At 46.7% G+C, this 8,150-nt stretch overlaps 1 long non-coding RNA gene across 1 annotated transcript; it reads right to left on the minus strand.

Annotated features, from left to right (window-relative positions):
• Window positions 1–3,481: 3,481 nt before the first annotated feature.
• On the minus strand, window positions 3,482–5,674 carry LOC119465966 (uncharacterized). The gene is made up of 3 exons (XR_005194966.2): window positions 5,546–5,674; window positions 4,468–4,639; window positions 3,482–3,671 (listed from the first exon to the last, which is right to left on the minus strand). It is a non-coding gene; the product is annotated as an uncharacterized LOC119465966 (long non-coding RNA).
• Between the last annotated feature and the right edge of the window lie 2,476 nt (window positions 5,675–8,150).

An 8,150-nucleotide genomic window follows, 5' to 3' on the forward strand; every position in this document is an offset into this window, starting at 1 on the left:
TTGCAGAGAGCTACACAGACGCGCCTTATATATCTAACACTCCTCCGTGTACCCGCGCTCTTGCTCGGGGCGGTGCCGCCGCCTACGAGCAGAAAAGAGAAGTACTGCATTATGACACTAACGCGCACCGACAGTGAACGCTTCGGTGGTCTCAGCACTACGACGCCTCGATGCCAGCATTCGAAGGGACGCTGGCATCAAGAAGCACTACCAACGCCACCTAGGTGGCGTTCACCGTACTCAGCACAGCGGAGCGTGGCCTCCGCAATTAGCTCTGAAAATGTTTCTGAAGTTGATCGCGGAGGCTGCAATTACGACGCGCTGTACGCGCTGATTTGACTCGGTGACGATTCAGTTACGTGCTTTGTCTTGCGCGTTGTATTAGTGTGTCAGTTACGTGCTTCGTCTTTCGCGTTGTGCTAGCGTGTGCAGCGTAGTGCAGCTTCCATATGCACGACGGTTGCTCATGGTCATCGACGTTGGTAGTCGTGATGGAGGAGACGTGCCACCAGGCGTCAGCGTGGGTGCATCAACGCCTAAGGGCGCTTTAGCCACAAAACACCAATAGACATTATATATCAATGTGCAATAAACATTACACTACTTCTGTGAAGACACGTTTCACTTTCGTGTTCTATACCGATTCCTATATAAGAGGGATCAACCACATTTTTTTTCACTTCATGTTTGTACCTGCCGAATTGCTTCACGGCTCTCTTCAGTTTCGACACCGCATTGGCACCGTCGTGTACGTGACTATCCTCTGTCTGCTTTCTCTTGCATGCTCAATGTCACAATAAAGTTGCCATGGTGGGGCATAAAATGTACTTTCTTTTATTTCCACTCTCAGGATCTTGTTTACAGTTTACTTCCGTCTTCCTCCGACAACACAGACCAGCAGCCACTTGGTATTTCCAAGCGCAGAAGCGCATAGTCCACGCTCGTATAATCGGCGCTGTATGTCCACATCCGCAAAGCGCATTCCCTGCTTTCTGGAAAGCACGTTTCACTGCACTTAATCTTGGAGCGCTGGGAAAGATCGCAAACGTATTCAAGTCAGGCTCGTCACACACACACACACACACCCATAGAAAAAAAAAACGAAAGCCACAACTCGCCGTAATCACAAGTTCAAGGTAAGGAAAGATAAAGAAGAAGGGGAAAAACAGAGAGATAGTGCACGAACATAGCAGCGTGCGTGGCGCCTGAAAAATATTTGCGTCAACCCCTTTTACCCGCAGGTGCACTTCTGCTGCAACACCTTTTCTGTCGTCAACGCGTTTTTTTTTTTCCTCTGCTTCTACAGCTTTCTCTGTTCACATACCAGCTTGCGCAAACAGACGCTCTTTTGCGACGCTTTATGCATGCGGAGCAATGCTGGAGGGAAAAACCTGATCCCCGTGTGTCGTATACATAGCCAGCGGTGTACGACGGTGATATCACGCGGCTCGACGTCTCTTCCGCAAAGGAATGCCTCGACAGTCTAGTACGAGCGTACAGCGCAAAGGCGCGAAATGATGGATGAATTCAGCGTTGCCATCTCGTAAGTTAGGAAACGGGGGCTTTCCATCAACGTGGAAGCTTGAACCGTTACAGCGCTCTGAGGGCAGCACTTATATCCTAGAGTTTGACAACCTAACTGTAAACGATAAACGCTGAAGAAAAAAGCAGAACATAGAAGTTATGATGATAACCAGGACGATGATGACGTTGGAGGTTAGATGGCGCTATCGGTCGCAAAGGCCGAAGGCCCCTAAGCCTAAACATCCATTTCAACCTTTGCGCGTAGAAAATTAACGTTTATATAGACCGAAATCGGTGACTGCAAAACGCCGTGAAACATACATTGTATATCATAATTACTGATGTAGAACAGCTCCGTGTTATTGATGTGAATGACGTGAGCAAATGCGGAAGCACGATCGCTTTGCTGCTCTGCAGAGGAAGTATTGGAGATGAAATTGTCAACATACAGATACTGCAGATTTACAGGAGGTAACTGGTGTGAGCGCTCACCGACGTAGCACGAGTACGTCCCCGCCAGCCGCATGTAAACTTACAATGCACAGAGTCTCAAGATGGCGAAAATATTCGGCGCAGAAGAGATATTGCACGGAACGCGTACATTTCCTGCTGCGGAACTGTTTTTTTAATTGACATATGAGAAAAAAGACGTCATTAAAAAAAGGACAGTACACGTTAACAGACCAAAAGAGGTTCTGTGCCCACTAGTATACAAATGCTAAATGAGGATACGAGCATATCATGCGGTGAAACATTGTATATATATATATATATATATATATATATATATATAATTTTAAACACAATGTTGTCTAGGTCCGGTATGCATGTAGGTAGCTTAGAGAGGAGCACACATACAAAAACGGCGTCTTTACTTGCTTACGTGTCAGCCGTGGTTAAAGAAAACGAAGGCCGTGCCACGGCCGATACGTAAGCAAGTAAACATGCCTTTTTCGTATATGAATATGTACAGTTTCGAACCGGACAGGCAGGCCCCTGGAACAGCACTGTCACAGCATTACCGACGACTTCTGCCGCCCAGAATTGCGAGTGCTAAATGAACCAGTTCAAATTAGTAATCAATGCTCCGTAGTTACTGTTGTATTGAGCACTGTTCTGCTGCAGTCACAACAGCGGCAGTTTAAGCATGAAGGGATATGGTAGAGGTAATAGTTTGAAAAGGTGACTAAAGCAGTGAAGTTTAACTTCACTGCTTTAACAGTAACGTCTGCGTTTAACAACAAGGCCTGCGATATTCAAGTCTCTAATAATGTTGTGCTTGGTTGCTTGCACGCCGAAAATTATCTGTGTAACGCCGCAAATACGTATATTCGCAATGTCAGCCTATAGGTAATGAAACGGTAGAACGGACATTTCTTTACACTTTATCGTAACTCAGATTGATTGCAATATCAGCACGAACTAGCCTGTCGCGCTTAAGAACTCGATAAAAGAAAATATGGCTTTGGGGTAGTCTACAAAATTATTAAAACAAGAAAGAGATGAAATACGAGAACGAAAGGGCGCAAAAAGCGCCGATTCTAGGAGTTATCGACCCACGGCTGAGCGCAGCAATCCACGTTATACAGTCAACAACCACAAACTGGAGCTCTCTCATTACTCAAGTTTTTTAGAGGTTACGAGAGGATGAGCTTTACGCAGGCTGCCAACAAACGGCTGGCAAATGCGCTTGTGCTGGTACAGCGTTGTACACATTACGAAAAGGAAATGAATCATTGCAAGTATAGAAATGGCTTAATGACAGGCCACTGATATGTCTTATAGTGTGTGGGAGGTGTGCGACAAGAAACGGAAATCTCGCAGCGCAACTCTCTTCTTGTAAGTGTGTCGCCTGAACTCCTCACTGTTTTTGTGTTTGCCAGGACGAAGTGTAATTTAGCATCCCACCGGCATTTTCGTTTGAAAATGCAATAATCAAAGGTAGGAGTCTGTTCAGTCTGGTTAGAATGGTTTTAATTCCGAACCAAGATCCAAGATTGAAGAAGAGTCGACGTTAGAACAGTGGACTTCATTGGGCTCCGCTGGACAGCAGAAGTGACTTAGGGCGGCTTGGTTGTGACCATGAGAAGTGCCCATGGCCTTGAAGGAGTTTGTTAAGAAATTTCAGTTGCTTTCGAAGAAATCGCCTGCAACATTTGAAAACAGCAACAAAGCAAAGTTCAAGGCAAGGTATCAAAAGTATCCCATGCAGTACGTCTCCGAAGAATAGCACTTTTTGCTATTCGGAAAGTCGTACATTGTATACTGTCCCTACGATAGATCACTCACATTGAAGTTCGTACCATTGTGAGTGCCTGTTGTGTTCTCTACGATCCTTCCGCTGGGATACGGTGTTATTAATCATGATTTTGTTCTTGTCTTCGTTAACTACGAAATGAAACTCTAACTTTGCTTCACGACACCGTAAGCCAGCATATGGTGCGTCACATGCATGGCTTCAGGGCAGTCAGTCATTGGCTATTTCGTTCCACACGAATATTCTTTGAACGCCGTGTCTACACTATTCTGCTACTTCATTTCCTCGATACAATAAAGCTTTGCGTAACAAAGAACAAAACTAAGCCACAAATCATGTTAATAGCGGGGCTAAGTACTGAACCTTAACAGATGATTTATACATGTTATCCTGCACTAAACAAGTCCCACGAAGAAGAAACATACGTGCATCTTTCATTCTACAAAATTTCGCTTCTATAGTCACCGACGAACACTCATGCAGCCTTCACTTGTTGCCAGTTACCGTAAGCCATTGTCGCAAATATGAACAAACGATAACACTGCTTACCTCGACAACTAAAACACCTTGAATTCCCTCATACTTTCATTATCTACAGTCATTGCTGGCTGCTCTGGCTCTTGAGTTTAATGTGCCCTTATTGGTCTCCACGAGCAGTCTGATAATAAGGTTCCATCTTCGCTTACCACGAACTGTCGCTGCCCTGGCTTCGGTGCTGGTTCAGCGCCCGTAGTAGTAGGCGTGCGGGTAGTATGCGCCGTAGTAGCCATAGTGGTACGGGTAGCCGTACGGTACAACGTACTGTGGTGCTGCAATAGTGTACGAGACGGCGAAGAGGGCCAGTACGGCAAGGAGGATCTGCAAGGAGAATGAGATGGTTTGCCGAAATCACCGAGTCACATTACGTGGCATAAGTGCGAGCGGTATTCCACCGCCGATTGGTTTCTTTGAAAATCTTCCGTTAACGATAGTCATATTACGGGCACCACTTAGCGCGCCATGGTCACATTCGGGCGCGCTACAATGCCGTGTTAAAGCGCACTAATGATCGGTTTGCACAACTAGAATATCTTCATACTCCTGCGAACACGACAGCAAACGATCGTCAACGCTACACGAGGCCATGACGTGCAATCATCCTCGGCTAGCATCTGAAGTTAATACACGGTGTGCGGCTCGAGTAGTAGTAAGCGATTCTGTCGTAGTTTTGGTGCTTAATGGTGTTTTCCTAGTGGTCGAGCGAGAACAATCAAATTTGTTCGAATACTTTTTGTCGCGATAGCACCCCCGTTTCGAGAAGTTCGACCAGTGTAACATTAAACATATTTTTGTGACAAACAGCGATAATCTGACGCTTTGGACTCATCCTGAGCAATCCTTTCGCAAGTACTAAGTAATGTGATTTTCCTAAGTATGGTAAGCAATGGACTTCACGAAGTGGCACGTAGCTACCGGCGGGCTGCAATGGGACACGTTCAGAACTGGGTGTGCTTTTATGACGTCAGCGTAATTTAGTTCATCTCACGTCCGTCGGAACGCGGCAGCTGCTTGCTGGCAATCGAAATCACGACCTCATGCCCTGTAGTACAGAGCGCCATTGCCATTGGTCCGCGGAGCGGCAAGTCGCCTGGGCGAGTAGGACCAATGGAGCTCGGGTCTAGGTTCGCTGTCTATAGGGATTGCGGGGTCGAAACTTTGCCGCTTTCAAAAGGTGAACCTCACACAAACAACGACAAGGCCGAGGATGTGTTTCCGAATACTGACCAGGAGCTTGATCATGATGGCTGGATTGCTGATGCTCCGACTGCTGCTGCTGCTGCTGCTCGTAAGGAGAATCTCGGTGCAAGGATCGGTGTGTGTGTCTGGTCTTCGGCACGGAGCGCCCTTATATACGCGTGCCCGTCAAGGCGAAGTCCCTCCTCGCTCGCGCTCCACTCTGGCCCGGCCCTAGAACCGTGGTTGCACAAGGGAATCGCTCGTAAGCTCCGGCGCTTGCATGTGACACGAAAAAGAAACCACAAGGACGCAGAAAATAGGATTCGCTTGCGAGCGGACTCGGCTAGCCTCACTTTCTCGCATAAGTAGCGAACGTGTCGCTAGCACCAGAAGCGGAGAAAAATGCAAATACAGTACACTCACGTTGACACAAGTCTCCGCTCCTCCCCCGCATCCACGCATCCAGCCTGTCGCGCCTTTCGTCTCTGAAATTCGGGTGCAAAACTGCGAAATGCGGAGCTTGTCATGCGAGAGACGCGAAGCTGGTAAATCAGACAGTGTTTTGCTTCCGCCCATTGACCTATATGATAGAAAGACCTTGAGGAGAAAAGGTGGCGCTAGCTCTAGGAATAAGGTGGGCTAAAGAAAGGATTGAGAAAGATACAGGCGCTGACATATTGATTTACCTTCAAGCTCAAGTCACGTGCCAACGCACGCACCAAGCACGTGGCTCCTGTGGGCCGTAGTGTGACTTCTCGGGCGAGAAAAGGGTGTTCCCATTAAGAATGTCAAACAATTGGGACAGAAACCGTCTTCTTCTTTCTGGGGTTTTACGTGCCAAAACCAGTTCTGATTATGAGGCACGCCGTAGTGGAGGGCTCCAGATTAATTTTCTCCCCCTGGGGTTCTTTAACGTGCACTACAACACACGCACACGGGCGTTTTTGCATTTCGCCTCCATCGAAATACGGCCGCCGCGGCCGGGATTCGATCCCGCGATCTCGTGCTCCGCAGCGCAACGCCTTAGCTGACTAATCCACCGCGGCAGGTAGACATAAACCGTCAAAGATGATTGTCACAGTCAGCGATAGCTTATATCACATACCATCCGTGAATCACGAAACCTTACAGACACATTAGCTGACACACGAAGTGGCAATCTCGCTGCCTGACACAATGCCTAGTGATACCAGGACAAATTAAATCTAGTTGTAATCACTGCACCCCAGTCGAAATTTCGTAGTAACCGCCCCTGTCCGTAGTCATCATCATCATCATCATCATCATCATCATCATCATCATCATCATCATCATCAGCCTATATTTTATGTCCACTGCAGGACGAAGGCCTCTCCCTGCGATCTCCAATTACCCCTGTCTTGCGCTAGCGTATTCCAACTTGCGCCTACAAATTTCCTAACTTCATCATCCCATCTGGTTTTCTGCCGACCTCGACTGCGCTTCCCTTCTCTTGGTATCCATTCTGTAACCCTAATGGTCCACCGGTTATCCATCCTACGCATTACATGGCCTGCCCAGCTCCATTTCTTCCGCTTAATGTCAACTAGAATATCGGCTATCCCCGTTTGTTCTCTGATCCACACCGCTCTCTTCCTGTCTCTTAACGTTAGTCCTAAGATTTTTCGTTCCATCGCTCTTTGTGCGGTCCTTAACTTGTTCTCGAGCTTCTTTGTTAACCTCCAAGTTTCTGCCCCATATGTTAGCACCGGTATAATGCAATGATTGTACACTTTTCTTTTCAACGACAGTGGTAAGCTCCCAGTCAGGATTTGGTAATGCCTGCCGTATGCACTCCAACCCAATGTCCGTAGTATCCTGGCTTAAAAGCTATCGCTTTGATATATATTAAGGCTGCATGCCCATTGTGTCACCTTGGAACACCCAATGCGGGAAATTGGTCATAAATGATCGCATACCAACATTACGTACGCGGTGCCGAACTTGCCTGTTCGGGCCCAACTGACCCAGTGACGCAAGTTATCTATACTATAGGCCAGCCAGCAGCCAGCAGCGAGTTGTCTGTTCGGACAAATACTAAGTGACCAACGTTATATGCTATATGTTATATCAGAGGCAAGCAGGAGGTTGCGCATGGTACACGCAGTCGAAAATCGGGTATGGAGAGTTCCCGGCCCCTGCGCAGTACCAGGGACGCCGCATCGTAGAAACTTTTGTGCCCCTGCAAAGTGGCGGCAATAATAATAATAATAATAATAATAATAATAATAATAATAATAATAATAATAATAATAATAATAATAATAAGAAGAAGAAGAAGAAGAAGAAGAAGAAGAAGAAGAAGAAGAAGAAGAAGAAGAAGAAGAATACTTTATTGATGACTTGAGCATACTACCATGCAAGAATACAATCAAGCCGCAGTGGACTTGGACGGCAGTGCCTGGCAGACAGCGACAGAGCCATCAATAACACGTTATTAGCTTGTAGACAACAGTGAAAAAAAAAAGAACTAAAAACAAAAACAAACAAGCAAAAAAAGACACGACAGGCCTCTGATCACGCATTAATGTGTATAAGAGCATTTCTGAGACCACATTTCGTCTTCACGTCTTGTATGCTTTGGGGAAGTAAATTAAGCATTGCGGGGGCGTAATAGTTATGGAGTCTTCGACCG

This window comes from Dermacentor silvarum, chromosome 10 (genome assembly GCF_013339745.2).
Source record: "Dermacentor silvarum isolate Dsil-2018 chromosome 10, BIME_Dsil_1.4, whole genome shotgun sequence".
NCBI classification, from domain to species: Eukaryota; Metazoa; Arthropoda; class Arachnida; order Ixodida; family Ixodidae; genus Dermacentor; species Dermacentor silvarum.